This window comes from Hyperolius riggenbachi, chromosome 2 (genome assembly GCF_040937935.1).
Source record: "Hyperolius riggenbachi isolate aHypRig1 chromosome 2, aHypRig1.pri, whole genome shotgun sequence".
Taxonomy (NCBI): domain Eukaryota; kingdom Metazoa; phylum Chordata; class Amphibia; order Anura; family Hyperoliidae; genus Hyperolius; species Hyperolius riggenbachi.
This window is the reverse complement of record NC_090647.1, coordinates 513,683,980-513,707,144: the sequence shown is the minus strand read 5'-3', so window position 1 is coordinate 513,707,144 and position 23,165 is coordinate 513,683,980. Positions and strand designations below refer to the sequence as shown.

The 23,165-nt window shown below is 44.6% G+C and overlaps 1 protein-coding gene across 4 annotated transcripts in view; it reads left to right on the top strand.

Annotated features, from left to right (window-relative positions):
* Nucleotides 1-23,165, top strand: part of NRIP1 (nuclear receptor interacting protein 1) — a 107,825-nt gene that overhangs the window by 10,069 nt on the left and 74,591 nt on the right. Inside the window, exon 1 of one of the 4 annotated variants that reach the window (XM_068270543.1) lies at nucleotides 5,790-5,807. The exons of the other annotated variants lie outside the window; for them this stretch is intronic. The gene's annotated coding sequence lies outside the window, so the exon portion shown is untranslated. Of the gene's footprint in view, nucleotides 1-5,789; nucleotides 5,808-23,165 lie in introns of those variants that run through there. 4 annotated transcript variants of the gene reach the window in all.

Genomic DNA, 23,165 nt, shown 5'->3' with positions numbered 1-23,165 from the left:
CAACCAATGTTTTCCAAAGGGACAATCTCGCAAATGTGAGCACCTGTCTAAACCTTGCCATTTCCTGTCATGAGAAATGTGACCATAGAATGGTTGTAGCTTTGTGTTTACGGACAAGCCCTTGACCTGGGCCTTGGCGAGATAAATATATCCGGGTGGCTCATGCGCTCCTGCTGATATGATGTTATAACGTAATATTTCTGAGTTGTGCATTCTGTTGTGATGATGCTCTGTGGACAGCTGCAGAAGGAATATGGAGCAACCTGTTGAGAGTGTTTTCTGATCTTTTGTAACTAGAGCTATGACTTTTATATGTATGGATGTTGCCCGTCCGGTATTTTGTTTACAAGGATTGGACCTTGACCTGGATATTGCAGAAGGGTCATCTAAATCGGTACATCGCTGCGTAGTGAGCGTCCATAAATCTATGAACACGCACTACATTGTTGTCAGCTGAATGTTGGCTGGAAATTGTTTGGGAATCTAGTGTGAGTACTAGTCGTCTTGTTAGAAGTAATCTGTCATGTATTGAAGTACCTGCAGCAGGGCACCTCCTGCTTCCTCCACCCCCACCCCATAGAACAGAACAAACTATTAACCCCAATACATTGTAGAATAGCTGGGCTTGTAGGTCCTTGCAATTTAAGTCTTTAATCAATAATTTCAGAAGTAAATATGGTGCTTTATAGCAGTAAGGGATAGGAAGGGGGTGAGGTGGTATAGCCTATCGGCCGAAACCGCTTCGCCAGGGGCTTACTAAGTTACTAAGCTTACCTCGACGAAGTGGCTTTGACACTTCTTCTTTTTTCCTATCCCTCACTGCTTTAAAGCACCATAGGAACTTACAAGGTCATATGTGCCCAGCTACTCTCCTTTGATGTACCACATGTGTGTCACTGCGGTGTTCTTACCAGGCTCTTTTAGCCGTGTGCTCCACCCGGCTAAATTTGATGACCACCCGGCTGTCATCGGCTCAACTCCTTATTCTCCTCCTATGCTGTAAGCAGGGTTGCGCAGAGAAGCACCATCCCTGCGTTTTCCCGTCAAGCCCCACCCGACTACTTTTTCATGCCACCCGGCAGGAAAACATTTCTGTGGAGAACACGGCACTGTGTTCTCAGGTCTGACTTATCAGCTTAAAGGGAACCAATTCTGATACTTACTGTGAAGAGAGGGTAGCCTCAGGATCCGAATGAGGCTTCCCGCACGCCCGCCCCCCGTTGCTGAGGACTCCGTGCTGCTGCGCATGCGTGCTCAGTTGGCTATTGCGTGCACTTTATCCAGGAAGAGGAGATGCGCGGCCCCGATGTGATATTGACAAAGCGGACCTGAACTCAGAACTTCTTCTCCGCTGTAAAATAATAACAGCTTATTAACCTTTAAACAAAAACATTGGTTTGTAACCCATGATACAAATCCTTCAATAAATCTGCAATGCGTCTGCTTCCTGCTTTCGTGGAAGCAAACATAGGGTTAACATCCTGTGTTTACAAATTAGCTGCTCTGCTGTGGCAGAAGAGCTTCCTGAGCTGACACAGCTGAGAGATCAAATTACAGTGGTGATTAGTCACAGATGAGGGGCAATTAGACAGGCGAAACTCTCTAAATACATACAGGGTGCATTTCTCTAGGTTTTTCTTCTATCTTGTCCTCTTTAAAGAAGTACCCTGTCTTGGTATTTAGTGCTAGCTCTGTTCTCTTTAATTCAGCTACTAATCACTGTGGTTGCTCAACAATCATTTTTTTTCCTTCCACATTTTGATGATATGGGCATTATTCAAGTGAAATTTCAGTTCTAGTGAAAACCGAACCATTGGCAACCCACACATGCCTTCACCATAGCAGTAAACACATTACTTATTCAGCTACCTCCCTGCCAGACTTCAGTACTTGGCCTATCCAGTGTCCAGGCACTCAGCCAAGCACTCTAATCTTCCAGCAGCAGTGCCCATACTGGGCGCACCGCAGTATAAGCCACGCCCACCATTTCAGCAGTCTTCCACAGCATATTGTAAGGAAGGGGAAAAACACTATGCAAAGATTAATGACAGTAACGCCTATGGAGGTTCTTGTATTTAAAGAGGAACTGTAGTGAAAATGACATAATGAATACAATTGCGTATTGTTTACAATATTCATTCATCGATTATTTAGCTAGGGTTAGCCCATTGTAAAACCTTTCCTCTCCCTGATTTACATTCTGAAATGTATTCCTGGTGGTGACATATTTAGTTCTGCCAGGTAATCTGTACAGAATGTTCATTTTCTGAGCGTTCTTTGCACAGAGAGAGATACTGCTTGCATGGCATTTGGAGAAAGACGTTATTTCCCACATTGCAATGAGGTACACAGACGGCAAACTGTCAGGACCATGGTCATGACATCACACTGTGGGAGGGGTTTCACCACAATATTAGCCACACAGACCCCCCCCCCCCCCCCCGATGATATATTATAAAACAGGTAAAGATTTCTTGTGGGAAAGAGAGTGTCAGCTACTGATTGGGATGAAGTTCCTCTTTAACACCTCCTAGAGAGACCTTTAAATATTACCCAGTTTATAGAAATGGAGAATTTAGTTCTGTGAGACGTTCCTGAAGGTTCTTTCGTCCTCTTTGAAGAACGCGATCCCATCACTGAATCTTCATCCTGTGTTAGTGTTTGTCAACCTCAAAATAGCAGCCAGCAAAGTGACTGATTTGTGTGGCCTGTCTCCTCTGCCAGTCATGTCTCCTCTGCCAGTCATGTCTCCGCTCTCCTTCTGATAATTCACAACTTCATGGCTCAGGCCTGGAATGTAAACGTATGTGTGGAGTTGTCAGTGATCCGTTTCACAAGGGGAGGATTTTGTGAAAGAAGATTACAACTGATGGGCTAATGTTTATTTTAACGTCATGCTGCATTAACTCCCTAATGCTACTTTGCATGGCCTGGTTTAAACCGTCGCCTGCGCCGCTTTGGAGGGAACGCTTCTCTGATGGCTGGACCTGGCTGCAGAGGTCATCTTCAGCGTTGCCACAGCGGTCTGATGGCTAGCCTATTTTATGACAGATTTTCATTGGGTTTCTGTGACTTAATAGGATACAATAGATTTTATAGCTGTTTACTACACTGTAGAGGCCATAAATCTCTCGGATAAAAATTAGTTTTGCTAAGAGCCTGCCTGATCGACAATGCGACCAATTTCGGGCTAAAGGTGGTCACATGTATCGATTGGACATGCTGTAAGATGTCGGGGCGTCGCAGTCTAACGGGCTGCGAGCAATATTGGGACAAGCGACGAAACCTCCGGCGCTGTCCCCCCCCCCCCCCTACTGTATAAATGTGCCCCCTGTGTGTGCATTTAAACATTACCTGTCCCACATGCCCCCCCCCCCCCCCCCCCCGGGGTGCCCATCCATCTTCGGATTCCCACTTGCTGAAATCGACCGGGAATCAGCCTGCTGTGTATGGTCAGCTGACAGATCTCACTCTAATCAGAATTGATCAGAGAGAGATTTGTCTCTTGGTTGAATCTGCCCATCATCGCTAGATGTATGGCCACCTAACGATCTGAACAATGTTGTACCTTCATGCTCTGAAACCAGAAATCAGTTCTATGCCGATCGAAATCATGTGACCAGTAGCCGACTCCCTTAGATTGATACGGTGTTTTCCATCCTGCTCGAGCGAGTAAATTGGTCGATTAGACCAGGTATCTGACACTTTCCAAAGATCGAACAGAATGGGACTTAATCAATTCTCCCGCGATCCGCTGAAATGATCAAATCGAATAGTTGATCTTACAGGACAATTGATTAATATATAAGAGTCAGAAGATTGCGTACACACACACAGTTACAGTCAGCCCCAGAAATCGGGATTTGATCTCTAGGATTACGGTTCAAGGCCGAGTGCTGTACAGTCACGTCACCAAGTTAGACTAGATGCTAGTGATGCATTCTGTTGCTATGGGGACGGAGGGATAGCGGCGTGCCAATTGACGTATCGGGAAGGGTAAGGAGAACAATTATTTCAGCCATTCTTGGCGACGTATCAATGCCTCTATACATGTTAGAGTCAAGTGTTGGGTTATGTCATTTTATAGGTTTAAACACCTCCAGGCATGGAGCTGTTAGATTGCGTGTGGTAGGGAGTTCCAAAAGGTAGGGGCAGCATGACAGAATGCTAGATTTTTATTTGCTGTAAATATTATTTGCTGTAAAGATCAAATAAGAGAGACAGGTGACCCCCAATGTCATTAATGAAGTTGTTGAATCATTAATGACTGACCTCTATTTGGGTGCATACACACATCCAATTTTGATTGGCCAATTTTACCACGCCCTTGTAGTATGACAGCTTACCTACACAGCCTGTTCATGACATTGTAATTCTTGTTGGCCCTCGTACTACATGAAAGCGGTTAAATCGTCCATTCTTTAACAATCAAAATTGGATGTGTGTACAGGCTTGAAATGCATCAGATCTGTTTCTGCTGCTTGACAATTGCGATCGTGATTTGCATTTACAAGTGTGAACAGGACCTGAGACCTGAGAGCGCTGACACAGGCACATAGCATGCCATAAAACACAGTGCTGACAAAGGCTGCTTTCTCTACATTATGTTGACCTGAGGATCCGGCATTGACTGTACACATCATTAGTCAGGCTTTGACATGATTGGGTTTCTGTCAAATGCTGTTTAGCTAAGCAGAGCTATCATAGAAAGTGGGGCAGTTCCCTGAGTGAGAGAGCATGTGGCTCCCGCCTATGCATCAATTGCAAGCAGCGCACATGCAGAAATTCCTGTATTCCTAGCAAGCTTCAGCGTGAGGCGCAGAGAGCCCTTGTCCGCTGTGGCTTACGTAACAAAAATAGGTGATTGATGTATTTGTAATTGTTTCAGAAAACCTAATCCTCCCGAGTAAATAATGTCTATTGTGTGTTTTGTTGTGTTTTTTGTTTGTATTTTTATGTTGTTTATGTTCTCCGCTGTTTTTCAACATGTACACGTTTGTAACTTGGACGAAACTTGTTTTTAGGTGGTACTGTTTTGTTGCAACAAAAATCATGTTTGTTGAATAATGTGTATCCGCAAAAGAGAAAAAGAGCTAGTTACAGTAATTCTATGCAAGGCTGTGGAGTTGGAGTAATTTTTGGTTACCTGGAGTCGGTGGTTTCATAAACTGAGGAGTCGGAGTTGGAGTCAGATGATTTTTGTATCTACTCCATAGCCCTACCACCAGGGGTGTGGAGTTGGAGTCGAAGAGTCAGAACAATTTTGGGTACCTGGAGTTGGAGTCTGTGGTTTCATAAACTGAGGAGTTGGAGTCGGGTGATTTTGCCTATGGCCTCAATTCACTAAGCTTATCTCCTGTCTTTAATAACTCTTCTAGAGTTGTCACCATGGTGATAAGGCATGTCGTATTCAGGAAACATTTTACCTCAGACAAGCCTAAAGTTACCTCTTATGTCTTTAAGTTAACTCTCCAATCCTTAAAATAACTCCAGAGTTAAAGACAGGCTGTTAATTAACTGCGTGTGAAAATAACTACAGAGGAGGTAAATTAACTACAGAGGAGGAAAATTAACTACAGAGGAGGTAACTTAAGGAATGAAGAGGTAAGATAACTCTCTCACTGTGTGAGGTAAGTTTTCTCTTGCCTTATTATCTCCAGCATGATCTTAGTGAATTGAGGCCATTGTTAGTGGGTGTGGTTATAGATAAGGGCAGTTGGTGCTGTTTTTTTTTCCATGCCTGCCAGTGAAGATGCTGACCTGCAAGCTCATGAAGGATCATACAACATGATCAAATAACACAGCGAGTATTAATAATTTCTTGATCTATGTTTTTTTTATCTTCTTAGCAGCGTCTTGATTTATATTCTTCCCCTGCTACTGTAATCTTTTGGTAAAGTTCCTCTTTGATTTCCTGGTTATAAACCTTTATCAGATGAGGAGGTGTCGTAGGGCGGCACCCAGACGAGGGCAGAGCGCTTGCTATATTGCCAGTTTCCGGCCTGCCGTCACGATTGCCGGGCCTCGGATTTGTTTTATTTAGCCGCGTGAAGCCTGTAATTCAGTTAACCTGCGCCGCCACTTATTATCTTTATGGAATGCGAGTCATAAAATGATTGGTACATATTTGCAGGCCTAAGCATTTCGCCCTTGGCTGAAAATGAGCCGCAGTGCTGAGTATAGACAGCGGCTCGTACCCGGTGATGAGTAACGACCTACTGCCTTACATATATAGTGTTATCGCTCACACAGGAGGGATGGCAGCCTCCTCAAGGCTGACTGTAGGCCGCATCCGCTGCAAGAATGGCATTCAGCACGAGGGCACATTTTGTTTGTGTTTAGTCGCTCTTTCTGTGGCCTCTTGGGAGCCCTGATAGGGGAAGCCGCGTTAATGAATGCGTGAGCTGCGTCAGGAACATCCTGTGTGATGGGGAGAGCGCTGGGCTGGACGTCTCTCGCAGAGTAAACAGAAGCGTATAAACTTGTAAGCTCTCAGTACAGATCAGTATGTTTCCAGACCAAGGTTAGCTTGCCAAGCATGGGCCCAGCACAAAGCAGGCAGGTCACTGAGAGATTTAAAGCGGACCTGAACTCTTGCACTGGACAGAAGGAAAACGAAGAGAAATACACCCTGTATGTATTTAGCCTGTATAATTCCCATGTCATCTGTGACTAATCACTACTGTAATTTGATCTCTCAGCTGAGTCAGCTGGCTGCCTCGACAGAGCAGGTAATATGTAAACACAGAATGTTAACTCTGCTTCCATGAAAGCAGGAAGTAGACAAACTGCAGATTTATAGCAGGATTTGTATCAGCTGTATTAAAGAAAAGCTCCAATCAGCTTATAGAGGCAGGGAGGGAAGGGACGCAGGTGGGGAGCGACGCTATAGAGGAGGCGGGGGAGCGGCGAAGAGTGACAGTCTGCATGTAGACAGCCTGTTAGCGACACGCTGCGTGTCACTACCATGGCGGTTTGATTTATGGGGGACAGCAGAGCGCAAGGGGGGGGGGGGCTGTATAGTAACAGAGGCTGGTGACTATGCAGAACCAGCCTCTGTGTGCTAATAGGATTCTTATAACCTACCAACAGCCAAGAAACAATGAGAGACAGCTTGAGATAAGGTTTTACTGCAGGAAAGTTCAAAGGGTCATGATTTCTGCTTAATATAGCTTAAAAAGAGTGTGGTTTTAATACTGCAAATGTGACAGAATGATGCAATGTTATAAAAATAGCTATGGTATATAAAAATTAGTATTTTCTTTGCTACTAATATTGTATTTATTATTCGTACTACACAAACAATTCACTATATCATAAGTTTTTGTTCACTTCCGGTTCATTTACCGGTAAGCAGAAGTCTTAAGCTGCAAAACCCTCCTCCGAAACCAAAATATTATTTTGGCCCTTTTGTCCTTAGCACAGAGCGCTGGCCTCTATCCCTTCCCTAATCGCAGCCCACCCTGTTAGCCCTAATCCGTTAACCGCCAAGCCACTGTGCTGTTGCGGCCCAGATGTCGGCCTCCTTTGAAGGTAAAATAATATTTTTGCTTGAAGTAGAAGAATGCTGACGTCGAGGAGAGATTACCTGAGGCAGAAAGAGAAAAATGATGAGTAACGATCAGATGTGGCGATGATTCAGCGTTGTGGATTGTGCTGGCTCCTATCTGCGGGGCGGAATGGTAGACGTGACGCAGCAGCACGCGGTTCTGGGCAGGGCGACGCACAGGCGCTGGGACAGCAGCGGTAATCTGAGCGCGGGCGTCCCTGTCCTGCGCGCTCACTTCTGAGAAATCACTATCTGCTCATTAACATTGTTTTTCTGGCAGCACCTGTTAAAGTTCGAGCAAGGCCCGAGGCAGCCTTGAGTTTGATACACTCTGGTGAACCCTAAGCCAGGTTCTGCTCTGGAGATAATTGACTTTTTTATTTTTTAATTCTCTTTCTAAAGCTACGTGCGGACTTTGAACTTTCGTCACCCGAAACGATTGCTGGGAATCATTTCGGATGGGAGTTTCGTAGGAAGGCCAGGCAGACTGGATAGTGTATTCTGTTCTGTGGCGAAGGGATGGGGGAGCAGTGTCTTGCTATGGAAACATCAGAGGACGTTTCCATAGCAACTGTAGAAAGGGGGGGGGGGCTGTTTGTCCCACTAGATTAGTTTTTCAGGAAAGATTTTTACATATCCCTGAAGAGCAGGGTTAGGTTAAAATGCACCTTCAACATGTGGAAAGTAGCCAAGAAGGAACCTTCTGCTTTGTGCACCTTGATTACGCATGCAGGAAAAGGGAATACCTGGACTGTCTGAAATGTAGACTACAGAGTCCAGGTTACAAAATTGGTGCAGTCTGTGCTTATAGTCCGTTTTGGAAAATGATACCTGGCTGCAGGTTAAAGGGAACCTGAAGTGAAAGGTATATGGAGGCTATCATATTTATTTCCTTTTAAATAATAACCGTTGCCTGGCAGTCCTGCTGGTCTATTTGGCTGCAGCGGTGTCTGAATCATACCAGAAACAAGCTTGCAGTTAATCTTCTCAGATTTTTGACAGAAGCATCTGATCTGCATATTTGTTCAGGGTCTATAGCTGAGGCCGGTTTCAAACTGAAAACCGCACCGCCAAAAACGGGCCTTTAGGGAATGCCGTGTTACTACGCGGTATTCCCCATCTGGCATTGCGCCAAGCAGGAAGTGATGCGTGCTTGCAGTCACTTCCTGCTTCGGGGTATGTGGAAGTGCACGGAAGCGTATTGTAAAAATATGCATGAGACGTCACATTGGTAATTTCTTAAAAAGCCTGCGTCGCCATAGACTAACATGACTGGGCCGACGCAGATCGCCGCAAGCCACTGCAGAAGCTGCGCGGTAACATGGCTCTGGACCAGTATCGGGAATGAGGCGAAACCGTCACTTCCGTCGCGCCGTACACTCGCAGTATGAAGGTCTCCATAGACTTTCACTGTCTGGTGGTGGGGTGCGGTAAAAATACCTCACCGCTCTGTGAAAGGGCCCACAATCAACAGAACAGCCAAGCGACTGGTATTGTTTACAATTTAAATTAATATGTCTCCTCTCACTTCAGGTTCCCTTTTAAAGTGGAAATGTTTCACCCCTTCATGCCATAGACCAAAGGTTTAAAATGCATAAGTTTGTGCGCTCCCACGTGCATTCGGCAGAACGGACGTCCACAGATAGGCCGTTTATAAACGCCCATTTTGCGTGAAGTGGTTAATTAAATTAATCACATTGCAACTTATACTGTGACAGTAATTACCAAAAATAAGACATTCATATAAGAGAGCTGGCACTTCCTGTTTTGCTTGTTGGCAGCATTGTGAGGGGTGTGGCTTACAACCCGTGATGACGCCTTACCCCACCCCGCCCACCAAACCCTCTCGGCTTCCTGAATAGCACCTAAACAATACCCTCATTACAGTGAATATAAAGAAAGCAATGTGATTTATCTGATATTGGCTAATTGGCACTCTACACAGATAAAAACAAAAATTCTCCTCAGCAGAGACATCGGCAGCAGCAATTACTTGACAGCAGTTATAATCTTGGTGAATTTTGCCTTCTTAAAACAGAAGGAAATTTGCAATAATTCAGCTATAAGTTAACATTTGTGGTTACCCACAATGCATCACTACTGAATGCAAATTATCTCTTTCGCCCCTGTAAGCAAGGAGGGCATCCAGACCCGCTGGTGTATAGCAAGCATATAGTTTTAAATATTACACAGCCACACCAACCCCACATGTAGACAGCCTGTTTTGGGCTTTTGGCCCTCATCAATACATGGCAGGTATCTCTGCAGTTCTAATCTATGCCTCTTTCCATAGCTAATGAACATATTGGGTGGCGTTTTGGATGCCAGCTATATTTTTTTTGTAATTTTGTGTCAGAATTTTGGTTCTTGTCTGTTCCCTCACAGGAGAGATTTATCCTCTCTCTTGTTATGCTGGAAGCTAGCCACAGGGACAGGAACATTTTAATTAGGCTGCATTTCCACTTGTGCGGTGCGGTGCGGAATCGCCGGGAAATCACCGCAGACGAAATCGCATGCGGGTGCGATTTTGCATGCGTTTTTTCCCGCGATTTCGCATAGGGAAGTAGGTGGGCGATTTTAACCATGTCACTGCCTTTGTAAATTAACATTACCTCCTATGCGAAATCGCATGCGAAATCGCGTGGAAAAACGCATGCCAAAACCGCATGCGATTTCCCTATTAGATACATTGTATGCGATTCGCTTAGCGGTGTGCGGGGAGCGAATTCTGACGGCTCTGCCGTGCAGATTTTCCCCACACACAAAAACGCTCTGCACAACGCACAAGTGGAAACAGGCCCATCCACTTGTATTGGCTGTGCGAATCCGCATGCGGACAACGCATGCGGATTCGCTATAGTGGAAATGAGCCCTTACTGGTACACCTGAACGGAGAGAAATATGGAGAATGCCATATTTAGTTCCATTTAAACAGTTCTAATTTTCTGGCTGTCCTGCTGATCTTTGGCTGCAGTAATATCTGAATCACACTCGTGAAACAAGCATGTGGCTAATCCAGTCAAAAATATCTGATCGACATGCTTGTGGATGGCTAAAAGTATTAGAGGCAGAGGATCAGCAGGACAACCTGGCAATGTGCATTGTTTAAAAGGAAATAAATATGGCAGCCTCCTTATCCCTCTCAGTTCAGGTGTGCTTTAAGGGGAATTCTCTTCCGTAGAGAAGCACCAATAAATACCTTTACAGCGTCAGGATGAGAAATGTTGCAGGTTTCGTGGCTATGTTTTGTTCTTTTTAAAGGACAACTGAACTGAGAGGGACATGGAGGACGCTATATTATTAATGTAGATTGTGTGGCTGTCCTGCCCATCCAGAGAGATCTGTCACTTGGCCTAATCTGGCCATCATTAGATGTATGAGCACATTTAGAGGCAGAGGATTAGCAGGGCTGCCAGGCAACTGGTATTGTTTAAAAGAAATAAATATGTCAGCCTCCATATTCCTCTCACGTCCGGTCCCCTTTAAGCAGTCTCGCCGCTGGGCTCCTGGGATTCGTCCAGCCCGGCGTGCGACAGAGAAGCCAGGATATCAGCCGCTCGGCCCTGAGAAAGACATTTATCCGTAACAACTCCCATAATTCTATCCATGCAGGCCCACTCTAAAATAGCCACTGAAAATTCACCACAGTTCTGCTTTAATATGTATCTTCTCTTATTTTTTTTTTTCCACTTGGCTTTCGTCTCACATTAATTATCACATTTCCCCTTTTTGAAGTGTCTGCCGCTGATTCGCTTGATTTATGGGCAGAAACAGCAAAAGAAAAATTTGCAATTGACCTTGAACTGCTGAACCGAGCTTTGGCTTGCTTGCAGGCTCCATAGAGCCCCATAGAAGGCAGACAACCTGTGGTTCACCAGCTGTTCTACTCCAACTCCCAGCATGCTCTGCTAATCACACAGCCCTCTGAGGAGATGAAGAACAGCAGGGATTAAGCTATTATTCCCAGGAACCGTGGCTGTCCTGTCCGCTGTCATTATTTTCTCATAACAAGATTAATTGCAGCATTATGTTCTTATTTTATAAAGGGGGCTTTTATACATATTTAGAGCTTTGTTTGCTGTTTTGACTGAATGGGGACCAGGTTACTCTGGAGGGTTTGGTGTCCTGGGTTCTCAGCTGTGTGCTAAACCTCAGATCTCAACAGGGCACTGTGGGGTGTGAATGGGAACAGATACAAATGTTGAAGTAAAGGACACCCGAACTGAAAGGGACATGGAGGCTGCCATATGTGGACCTGAACTCTTGCACAGCACAGAAGGAAAACATAGAGAAATGCACCCTGTATGTATTTAGAGAGTTTAGCCTGTCGAATTTCCCCTCATCTGTGACTAATCTCAAGTTGTAATTTGATTCCTCAGCTTTGTCAGCTGACTGCCATGCCAGAGAGGTAATTGGTAAACAGCAATGCTCTCAACTTCGAATTCGGATTAAATTCGAATAGGGTTATTTGAATTTCATCCTACTAATTACAGCAGCTGTGGCCGAGGTGGGGTTAATCTTACTCATCAGGCTTCTTCTTCGCTCGTCCCTCGGCGCCTCCCACACTGCGTTTCAATCCGGCGGTCACGTGACTATACACTTCCTCCTTCAACCCGGAAGGAGGAAGTGTATGTAATCACATGACGCCGGATTGGAATGCCTCGTGGGAGGAGCCGAGGGACGGAGCAAGAAGAAGCCTGATGGGTAAGATTAACCCCACCTCGGCCACAGCTGCTGTAATTAGTAGGATGAAATTCAAATAACCCTATTCAAATTTAATCCGAATTCGAAGTTGAGAGCATCGCTGTTGGTAAACACAGGATGTTAAAAATATGTCTGCTTCCATGAAAGCAGGAAGTAGGAAGCAGAAATATAACTTTTGTTGTGTGAATACTTCATCCTACTAATTACTGAATCTGAGAGAGCCTAAGCGCTTTGAGTCCTATGGGAGAAAAGCGCTATAGAAATGTTATTGTATTGTATTGTATTGTATAAGTAGACCAATGGGCATGAATCCTAAAGCTTTTTCATCTGTTTTCCTCTGTTTCCACCTTATCAAGAGCAATAATACAATACAATTAAGGTAAAGGGAATATTGAAATGAAGTTAATCAGGAACAACTAACTTTGAGTGATTATTTTGCTTGTAAATGTGCTGCAAGGTTAGTTTTATCAATTAGGTGATAAGCCATTTATGAGAAGTTTTGTGAGCCCAATGCGGATTTATTGCAGGGTAGGCATCAGCTGTAACAAAGAAATGTTTTTTCTGTAAAGGGTATTATGCTGTTGATTATCTTTTAGAGCAGAGAGGAAGTTCTGAGTTCAGGTCCACTTTAAACAATACCAGTTACCTGGCTGTCCTGCTTATCCTCTGTCTATAATACATTTAGCCATAGGCCCTGACCAAGCATGCAGCTCAAGTGTTTCTGACTGAAGGCTGACTGTATAATCCACATGCACACTCCCTCCTCCCTTCTGCCATCACTGTAAAGCATAACGGTAGGCACCATGACGTAGGACTGAGCAACCAATGAGTGTGGTTCACCGCTGCTCAGTCTGTGCATCCGCACCCCACAGTGCATTGATTAGTTATATAGTGTTGATTAGTTATATAGATGTCTTTGGAGCATAGCATAGAATCACTTCAGCCAAGCAGAACCCAGCTGTAGCTGTTGGTACTTGACCTGAAGAAGCGGAATAGACCCGACAGAATGCGGTGTTGTTGTGCAATAGAATTCAAATTCTCCACCACATATGCCTGATGTGAATGTTTGCCACCACTCAGAAAGTTTATCCTTTATACACCTCTGTTAGGAGTTTGTAATTTTATAATTTTTGTTTTCATAACTGCAAAAGCCTAATTAGTGCAACCACTAGAGTCCCGAAAATCCTGGGACCAGTACCAGAGCGGAAGCTGGTATTCCTCCGCGAGCATGAATTGGTGGTGTCCCAATCAGGGCTGTGGAGTCGGAACAATTTCAGATCCCTGGAGTCGGCGTTGGTGGTTTCAATAAACTGAGGAGTCTGAGTCGGATGATTTTCGTACAATTTCCACAGCCCTGGTAAGTATAATAGCCTCATCCAGAAACCTGGATGCAGAAAAACTGATGCAGAACTAGTGGAAATAGGCCCTTAGAGTAAGGAGTCAGGAGTCAGAGCAATTTTGACTACCTGGAATCATTTCAAAAACTGGTTTCTTAAACTGAGGAGTCAGAGTTGGATTTTTGTACCGACTCTACAGCCCTGGTGGTTGCTTCCCTTGATAGCCGACTAGTGAGTGCATCCTTCTTTTTGTATATATTGCTGGGTGCAGATAGATACCACACTATTGGCTCCTGGTCTCTCTTTTTGTATTTTCGGTCTCCGGTATGGGACTGTAGACAACACAATTACTTAACTAATACTAAACACAAATAAAGAACCATTGTTTTTTGGTGCATAAAAAGGCCGTGGCCATCTTTATTGGTTTCAACTAAAGCTTAAAGAGGTCCAAATAACTTTATTAAATTTAAATAAATAACCAACACTCCAGGATAGGTCCACCATTACAGTTCAGACCCACTTAGTACATATTATTAAACCGCAAGGACCCCTTCACGTAGACCAATAAAGCTTGACCACGACAAATCTCTTCTTGACGGGAGGGTGGGTGGGGAGCTTGTCCCATCCACACTGGAACCTAAGGCAAAAATCAACTGCACAGCACCTTCTTATATACCCTTAAAACCCCTCTGATTGGCTGTTGCAACAATGTTTAGGCCTAGCAACACCTGGCAGGTTCTACCTTACACCTACAGCGACCAATCACAACTCTGCCTACATTTTTCTTCCTCACTACCTAGGAGAAAATAGACAGCCAATCAGGGGGTTAGTTACCTCAGCCATAGGGGCTATCGCAAACCCCTCATAGCAATGTTAAATGCAATTTACCATAACTCATACCTGAAACTATCAGTCCTTATGGTTGTCACAATCCCATGATGGGCCTGCTTTATAAATACGGCCCTGTACATTCTTGTAGGATGCTCTGGTCCCTATCTCTTAAATAAGCACTTGTGACTTGCTGTGGAGATGGCATTGCAGCCCTGCCGTTCGTTGTGTTGTAGTGCTGCTGAGCTGCCTTTTATAGTTTATGATTTGATAGCTATTGTGTGACAAATGGAAGTCCCTCTGTCACCCCCTTTGGAGGTTATATTCATTGTGTCCCGCGTCTGTGTTACCTCAGTGTTGGCATTAACCTTCGTGGCTCCAGATAAATGACTCATGGACGGCCTTGGACCTGTAATGAGCTCAGGATGACATCATGAAGATTAGTGAAACTTGTCCTTCATCTTAAAATGACACCATTTTCTATATATAATAATCCCATAGAATTGTGACCTAGACCCGGAGGCAGCCTAAGCTAAACGCTCTCTCAGACACAATAACAGCTTTAGTCAGAATTGCTCCCGCCATCGGCTGCAATAAAAAGGCGGCCGTGAGGCTGTGTACGTCTCACTCAGGGCTGCTTTCACAGTGATGGCCGCAATCCATGAAGTATAGAGGCCAAGTTACAGACTACCCAGCAAGCTCATGGTGAACTAGAACTCATTGGAGTGTGTAAGGGGCTACAATGGACCTAAAAGCCCTCTTACTAAAATGTTAAGCAAAACAAATGTTTGCCTCCTTAAAACAGAAGGTATTTGCGATAATTCAGGTTGGAGTGAGTATATGATGTTTCCCACAATGCATCACTGTTGAATATGCAAATCATCTTGTTTTCCATGTAAGCTAACCACGCCTCCAAAACTACTTTAGAGGCAAAATAATGCTTTGTTTTGCTTTCACCTAATCACTCAGTGGGCCTTTAACACCTTATGAAGTTGGTCTTTATTATCCACGAAATATGTTGTTTTCTGTTGCTGCTTAAACCCGTTATTGTCACAACCTAAACCCCTAAATGTTCCTTATACTTCTTTTTAACATTTTTAAGTTATGCTTACGCATAGAAGGAAACTGAGGTGAGGGGGAGGCTCAAATATTGATTTCCTTGTAAAAAATGCAAGTTACCTGGCTGTCCTCTTGATCATGTGTCGCTAACGCTTTTAGCCATAGACCATGAAGGAGCATGTAGATCAGATGTTTCTGACTGACATCTGACTGCATTAGCCACATGCTTGTTTCAGGTGTGCGATTCAGACACTACTGACGCCAGAAACATTGAAACGACTGCCAGGCAACCGGAATTGTTTAAAGGGAACCCGAGGTGAAATGGATATGGAGGCTGTCATATTTATTTCCTTGTAAACAATACCAGTTGCCTGGCAGCCTTGTTGATTTTCTGGCATAAGTAGTGTCTGAGTCAAAACCCTGGAACAAGCATAAGGCTAATCCAGTAAAACGAGAGTCAGCTGAGCCAGAGTACCTGATCTGCTGCATGCTTGTTCAGGCTCTTTTAGAGACACAGGGTCAGCAGGGCTGCCAGGCAACTGGTATTGTTTAAAAGGAAATAAATATGGCAGCCTGCATTTCCCTCTTACCTCAGGTTCCCTTTAAAAGGAAATGAGTATGGCAGCCACCGTATGCCTCTAACCTTGGGTTACCTTAACCAACAGCTGTCCTACATTTTAAGGGTTTAGGTTGTTTTTTTTCGTATTCAAATACGTATACCTTTGTTTTAGAGCATGCCCATTGTTTTGAAGTACAGTGAAGAGGCCACGAGTGGAACAGATCCATAACTGCACACCAGGCATCTTTTTATAAGTAGTAGCCTACCTCCTGTCCTATCCAGTATGTACAGTGGCTTTCACTGTGCTTGTATTGATAGTAAATTGGCTACAGTGTGTGCTTATTCCGGTTCTCCTCTTTCTAAGCCCCCCCCGCCCCCCCTCCTGGCTTGAAATTGTGTCTCTACACTTCTTAATATTTCTGTGCAGATATTGTGGCACTTCTGAAACCCCTGAGTGTGGGGTACAGGTTAGTGATGAATCATTTTCTAACAGAAGCAATAGGAGTGATATGCATTTTCAAACTGCGAAAATTAGCAATGTTAATACTGTAGCATTATTGGCTAGATCCCAATTTAAAGGACACCTAAACTGAGAGAAATATGGAGGCTGGCCTATTTATTTCCTTTTAAACAATACCAGTTGCCTGGCTGTCCTGCTGATCATCTGCCTCTAATACTTTTAGGCCAGTTGCACACGCACTGCTGAAATGTGCCACGGTGCGGCAACAGGGTCACCTGGATAGCGCCGCCTCCCAGCGGGTGATATACTCCCTGGTGGGCTTCAATAGCGGGCCCGTCTGGCCATGTTCACTTAGCTCCACAGTGCATGTTGCTTTTTGGCACAATTGTTATACGTGTTTTCGCCATGCTATGAGTTTACCATAGTTATACGTGACAACCGTGGATGGGACTGCTCAATAAAAACAAGTCAGTATTTGCTTTCTTCCAGATATAGCTAAAATTACACAAAGGGCTTCTAAAAAGGGTTCATATAGTTTTTTACTCTCATGATCAATATGTGCATCCATGCTCTGGGTCATTAGCGCCCAACAACATTTCTTTATCTCCGTACCATAAAGTACAACTGAAATTCAATATTCAGCTGGTGCAATAAAAAGGAGCTGGATGGGTGCCAACTGGGTCAGCACTGCACCGTGTAATTCACTTTATTTTTAAATTGTTACCTACGTGACTAAAGAGAGAGGAAGCTTACTCGTGTGTTTTTTTTTTTTTTTGTCTCCCTGGTGGCACTTCCTGAATTTTGCCCAATTAAGTTTATCTTTCTTAAACATTTGAACTCCTTCTTGGTAGAGGATAATGGGCAGAACAAAAGGTCAGGCCGTCAAGACAGCGCGTTAATTAGGCTAGCGCAGGAGTGTCTTTGGTATGTGACAATTAAGTGGAAATCCCACAATTCCTCCTGCACGGCTGCCATTTTTTCCCCACAAGCTGAATGACGGGTTTGGCGTAAAGGGCAGCGGAATCCACCTCTGTGACAGGCTAAGCTTTCCTTGTCTCCTGTTATGAATCGGAAGAAGCTGATTTCCATAAAGTGGTGGCTCTAGCAGATTTTTCGTTTGCAGAGAGATGGAGTTTTTGTTGCTCTTCAGATTTTTGGTTTAGTATCGTGTTTTTTCTTTTTAAGTCTTATGTATGGATTGATTTCAAGTTCACAAAACCAAACTTACCTCATGCACACTACAGAGCACAGATCCTAGTGGCACCTTCACCTGAAGAAGCAGGCATAGACCTGTGAAACGTGTTGTAACTGGTACATAATAAATGTAAACAAGTGTGTTCCTATTAGTATGTCATTTCTTAAAGTGACTCTGTAACAAAAATTACAATGTTTATTCTACCATCCTACACGTTCCTAAACCTATTCTAATGTGTTGTGGCTTACTGCAGCTCTTTCTACTATAACCATCTCTGTAATAAATCAATGTATCTTTCCCCTGTCAGACTTGTCGGCCTGTGTCTGGAAGGCTGCCAAGTTCTTCAGTGTTGAACTGTTCCTCTATGCACACTCCAGTGTGTGTTTTATTTACATAAGCCAGCAGCTTCTCTGCTATCTTATCAGTGATAGAAGAGAGCTGGATAAAAATCCTCCTCTGGAGGCTGTGAAAGGAGCTGGTCTGTCACATACTGAGGAATTAACGACATAGGTAGAGCTGTCTGCAGGAAGTCTGTAATGTTCAGTGCATGAGAGAAGCTGGGGACAGAAGGTAAACACACACTTGAGATTCAGAAGTAAGGCTGTATACAGCCTGCTTGTGTATGGATGTATTTTCTATGTGTGGACATGCTGTACATCAACCTACTTCCTGTTTTGGTGGCCATTTTGTTTGTTTATAAACAAACTTTTTAAAACTGTTTTTGACTACTTTTAATGCGGCGGGGAGCGGTGAAATTGTGACAGAGGGTAATAGGAGATGTCCCCTAACACACTGGTATGTTTACTTTTGTGCGATTTTAACAATACAGATTCTCTTTAAAGCAAACCTAAAGTGACGTAAACAAATCTCACCTAAGAGGAGGAAAGGTTCTAGATCCTATAGAGTATTCCCGGTCCTCTCTGCGTCGCCTCGTTCCACTGTTGTTGTGATTTGGCCCTCCTTGGGCTTCTTCGTGTCCCCCGAAGAGGAGGAGATCTGTACTGTGCACAGGTGAATCCAGCATGCGCATGTGCAGTAGAGATGGCCCAGCCTTGGAGAACTCATGGAGAAGCACATGATCAGTTTGATCAGCTGATAGATTTGTAAGGCTCTGATTTGCTGATTTACAAATCTATCAGCTGATCAAACTGATCATGTGCTTCTCCATGAGTTCTCCAAAGGCGGGGCCATCTGTAATGTGCAGTACGGAAGCATCCATCTTTGTAAGCACTCTGGGACATGAGTGCTCCTGAAGCCCTTTTGAGAGGTCCCGAAGGTGCAAATGTTGAACGGGGAACAGCGGTGGAGTGAGGACTTTTTTTTTTAATTTTTTAATTTTTTAAATTAGGTTGCTTCAGGTTTGCTTTAGCAGATACTGTAAAGGTGCCCATACATCTAGTGATGAAGCACCGCACTGTGGGCGACATAGTACAGGTAATGTATAAATGCACACAATGGGTGGGGGGCACCTTTATACACTAGGGGGAACAGCGCCGGAGGTATCGTCTTGTTCGTCGTCCATCATGATATTGCTTGCCGTTACCGCTGTGCACCTGATCGTTGACAGCACAATATCTTGCAGCATGTCCGATTGATACATGTGACCAATTTTGGTCTGAAATTAGTTGCATCGTCGATCAGGCATGCTCCAATGTTCATCCGTTTTGGTAATTATCGGATCGGATAGTTTATCGGCTGCCTAGTCGAGAGATGTATGGCCGCCTTAAAGAGAGTCTGAAGCGAGAATAAATCTCGCTTCAGACCTCATAGATAGCAGGGGCATGTGTGCCCCTGCTAAAACGCCGCTGTCCCGCGGCTTAACGGGGGTCCCTGATCCCCCAAATCCCCTCCGTGCAGCGGGGGAGCGCTTCCGCATTGGGGCAGGGCTAACCGCCGCAGCCCTGCCTCCCGCGCGTCTATCAGACGCGTACCTCCGCCTCTCCCCCGCCCCTCTCAGTCTTCCTTCACTGAGAGGGGCGGGGGAGAGGTGGCAATGCGCGTCTGATAGACGCGCTGAGAGGCAGTGCTGCAACCGTTAGCCCTGCCTCCAGGAAGAGCAAAATTTACGACCAAGTTGGTCGTTGATTTTGCAGGGGTGGGTTTGGGGGTGAAGGGACCCCCGTTTAGCCGCGGGATAGCGGCGTTTTAGCAGGGACACACATGCCCCTGCTAACTATGAGCTCTGAAGCGAGATTTATTCTCGCTTCAGAGTCTGTTTAAGTAAAACTTTATTTGGCTGCAGGGCCAAATTTACCTGCTGCTGGGAAAGTGTGCCTTCCCCAGCCTGGCACGCTTGGCGGGGTATGCAGAGTGGACGGCAGGGAGCCTTCTATAGTTACCTGTCCGAATGGCTGGATCGGTTTCTTCTTCCTCCACCACAGCGGCAATGTAACCCCAACATGTCTTCTCTGTTCCGATCACATGATATGACATGATCGGGATCCAGGAGACACTGTCAGCGTTACAGCGGGGGGTGATGGGAAAGACTCTTCCATCATCCATCTTCCACCACCGGGTGGCGCTGTAACACTGACACAGTCTCCTGGATCTTGATCACGTCATATCATGTGATCGGGACCCAGAAGACATGTCGGAAGTTCAGAGCCGCGGGTGGAGGAAGAGTAGAAGCCGTCCGGAACAGGTAACAGCATAGTGCCGGCCAGCAGAGGTTTAGAATGCACAGCAGTTTCCAAACAAAATATTTAGTTTGAAGCTGCATATGGGTTAACAAGTTTACGTTAAACTATGTTACATGATTTTGCAAAAATGATAGTTCGTTGCGAAACCAAATCGCGTTGTTGGTATGGGACTCAATTTATCCTGCAGGAGAACTCACGTAGGTGAAATCGATCACCTCTAGTGATCGTCTGGCTTGCTTACAGTTTGCTTGCAGAACATCAGAAACCTCTCTCCACTGATAGTTTTTACGTTTTATTCTCAGCGCTTGTTCTCCGCGTCTTTGTAGCATTCGTATTTGATGAAGGTTGGTGAGGATGCCCGCTATCTCTTGTATGTATCCTGCTTCTGAGCCCAACCAGTTCCTGTCAGCTGCGTGACTTTGTAGAGTTAGAATCTCTAGCAATTGGATCCTATTAATAAAATGTTGATGAGAGAAAAAGCTGCCAGGAGGATAAGGTTTGTAGTTCATTCACAGTTCAAGGTTGTCCTCTGGTTTAATGTCAGGCGGAGGTCAGGCTGTGTTGTCTAATATTAACACAGGCTCAAGGATGTGTGCGATTGGCTTGGCAACCGGGGAAAATAAGCAGCTGTTGCCGGTACAGATCAGAGCAGCGTTTGTTGTTTTTTTTGTTCCCTGTTCTGGAGGAGGACTGTCACACCCCTACTGAAAACACAGTGCTGGACTTTGCCTGCACCCCCTGCCCTGTACTTATTGTTAACAGCGGGGCGTGTTAGGCGCAGGGTTCATGGTAAAACAACACTGGCATCTGTTACCTAACTTCAACCTGTGCGAGGAGGGCTTTCCGCATTGTGCCGTTAAAGTCCCAGTTCATCTATTTTTTTTTGTTTGTTTTTTTCAAAAACTTGAATTGGATAGAATATTTATTTTAAAGTGGATCCGAGATAAACTTTTACTCATTGCATAATTGCGTTCCTTTCATATAATTTATAGGGCTTTCCTCAAGCCCAATCCTTTTTTTGTTTTGTTTTAATACTCTAATTCCCTATAAACTAAACAAGTCTTGCCCACAGCTTTTTAGAGTGCCTTGGCACTGTAGCAAGGGCTTATGGGAGCTCAGTCTGGGCAGGAGGAGGTTAATAGCCAGAGATTTCAGAGGCAGAGGGGAGGAGGAGAGGGGACTAAATTTGTCACATTACACACAGGCAAGCTGATAGAATCTCCAGCCCTCAGCTTGTGACAAACAGAACATGGCTGCCCTCATTGTATCACAGGAATAAATAATCATAAACTATTGAAGCTGTTTGCAGCTAGATTTGCTGTGTAAACTATCTAAACTTTAGATAAGATATATAGACAAGTTACTTGTTATAGTTAGTTTTTCATCTCAGATCCGCTTTAAAGGGAAGGTCCAAGCAAAATAAAAAGATGAGTTTTACTGACCTGGGGCTTCTACCAGCCCCATGCAGCCATCCTGTGCCCTCGTATTCACTCACTGCTGCTCCAGTCCCCCGCTGGCAGCTTGCCGACCTCGGAGGTCGGCGGGCCGCATTGCGTACATTTTTACGCATTCCCGCTAGTGCAGGAACATTAACACATACATTTTTACGCGTTACTGGTTCAATGCGTACATTTATATGCATTGAACTACTAACGCGTAAAAATGTATGTGTTAATGTTCCTGCACCCACCCTTACCTTTTCTATATAATCTGCAGTACTTCCTGCTTTCATGGAAGCAGACATAGGGGTAACATCCTGTGTTCACAAATTAGCTGCTCTGCCGAGATTCTTGAGCTGACACAGCTAAGAGATCAAATTACAGTGGTGATTAGTCACAGGTGAGAGGGAATTAGACAGGCTAAAGTCTCTAAATACATACAGGGTGCATTTCTCTGTGTTTTCCTTTGTCCTGTGCAAGAGTAGGGAAGTTGGTTCCCCGATCGGCGTGAAGTCCTGGGGGCGGAGATTAGCGGGGATCATTAGCTCCGCTCCGTAAACAACCTGCCAGTCGCGATCACAGCTGGCAGGCTGTAAAAAAAAAAAAAAAAAAAAGGTGAAAATACTTGTACAGTGCTGTGATCTAGTGCAGCGCTATCCCCAGGAGAGGCTCACAAACAATCGTCTCTCATAGGTTGATGCCTATGAGAGACGATCACACTGACTGGCTCTCCAGGGGGAGAGAGGGAGGAAATTTTTATTGAAAAAAAAAACATTTTAATAAAAGGAAAAAAAAAAAAAAAAAAAAAACAAACAAACCTTGCAGCAGCAATCAGATGCTACCAACAGAAAGCTCTGTTGGTGGCAACAAAACGGGGCACGATTAATTTGTGTGCTAAGTTGTATGGCCGTGCAGCACACTGTTAAAGCTGCAGTATGCTGAACTGTAATAAATGGACTGGTCACTAGAGGCCTGTACGCCTGTGGTCCTGATGCGGTTTAGTAATGCGTTAGTCAGTGTACTTTCCTAGTTCCGGGGGCTATTGAGCAGGACAGAGGCCGAGATATCAGGCAGGTACAGGATTCTGTGCAGCGCCTTTGTGAAAGAGAATGTTGTGTTTGCCGCTTCATCATATCTTGTTCTCAGAGCAGAATCAATAATGCAATATATGTGCAGTAATGATCGATAAAGCCGTAAAGATCTGCGTAATATCAGATTTTCATGTATGAGTGGAATGTACCTATATGGAAACTCTTGTCACCGTGGATGGATTGCAGTTCTGTACTACTTACCGGGCAGCTTTTACTGCACATTTAATACGGCCAGAAATCACAGCACGATATGCAACATGAGAGTATAGTGCAATTAAAGCGTATGCCCAGCTTCTTCCTCACCG